The sequence below is a fragment of the Xyrauchen texanus genome, chromosome 22, assembly GCF_025860055.1.
Source record: "Xyrauchen texanus isolate HMW12.3.18 chromosome 22, RBS_HiC_50CHRs, whole genome shotgun sequence".
In the NCBI taxonomy this organism is placed as follows: domain Eukaryota; kingdom Metazoa; phylum Chordata; class Actinopteri; order Cypriniformes; family Catostomidae; genus Xyrauchen; species Xyrauchen texanus.
In genome coordinates, this window is record NC_068297.1 from 3,141,391 (window position 1) to 3,142,655 (window position 1,265).

Genomic DNA, 1,265 nt, shown 5'->3' on the forward strand with positions numbered 1-1,265 from the left:
TTGCCTCAGGAGCCGGGATACAGACCAGAATCAAAAGCTATGTTAAAGACTTACTTGATGCAAGCCAAGGCCTTGAGTGCATTAGACATTTGATATATGAAAAGAGGTGTTTTTGTGTCATCTCATTCTCTGATGAGAGCCTCTGTGGTGTAACAACAGTAGATATCCATTTGTTTAGGGTTTACCTGAGGACGCAGTTCATTGTCACACTCTCAACACAGGAAACACGGCTCACCTCTCATTGAATGCCCTGACATTTACCACTATCTAGCTGCACCCAAGCCCAGTCATTTCCAAGCATAAAGAGCAAAGGCCTTCATGCACGCAATTTGCAAAATTAACCTTTGGGTAAAGCTTATGCGACCCTGACTTGTGGCAGTTCAAATCAGTTCAGTCTCTACCCTTTATCTGACTGTTAAATGAATCGTAGATTACTTTTCATGCCACTTTCAACAGCAATTTTCTGCAAGGTCAGAAGGCAACTCTTATATATTTCTAACTTTCCTCATCTTTAAAACGCAACGCTTTTGATATTGTGAAAGTTGTGTAATTACAAAAGTCAGGTGTATGAACTGGGGGGGTGTCACAGGTTAAATGGGAACTACGAGTTGCATAAATTATCTTTACTTTGTGAAATTCTGCTTGGACGTTGAACTTAAAAGCATTGTGCAAAATATCTAAACAACCCACCAAAGCTGAAATCTTAGACAGCTAACTACCAGAAGAACCCTTTTGTCTTCTATAATCAAGAATGAATCGGGACCTGAAAATGTCCTCTTTAATTGACTTTATAATTAATACGAATGACACTATCTGCCAATCATGTAGTTTAATAGCCCCGTTATACTGCAGTGTTCATAGACTTTAGAGATTAGGAAGTGATGTTGCCAACTTTTGGTAATGGTATCATTCATTGTGCTTCTTTAGCGCTGAAAAAACAACTAATTGTCAGGCTGGTTTGACTAAAGTGCACGTGCAGTCTTGAGTTAATGGACAGGGAACGTCTGTAAAAGGCAATTGGCTCCTTTAGCTGTAAGGGAGGACTTCCTTTTCTACATCCGCCATATTGGGTGTTCCAACTTCTCTTGTTCATTTTAATACTAGTTCTCCGTCTTTGGCTAAATAGGCTGTGTGGGATAGACTTTCAGTCTCTTGAATGGCATGCACTATATTAAACTCCTATCACATCTAATGTTTCACAACTTCCCACATTTTTGGGAAAGATGTTTGTTTCAATGGCTCAAAACACTTTAAAACAGCATTGA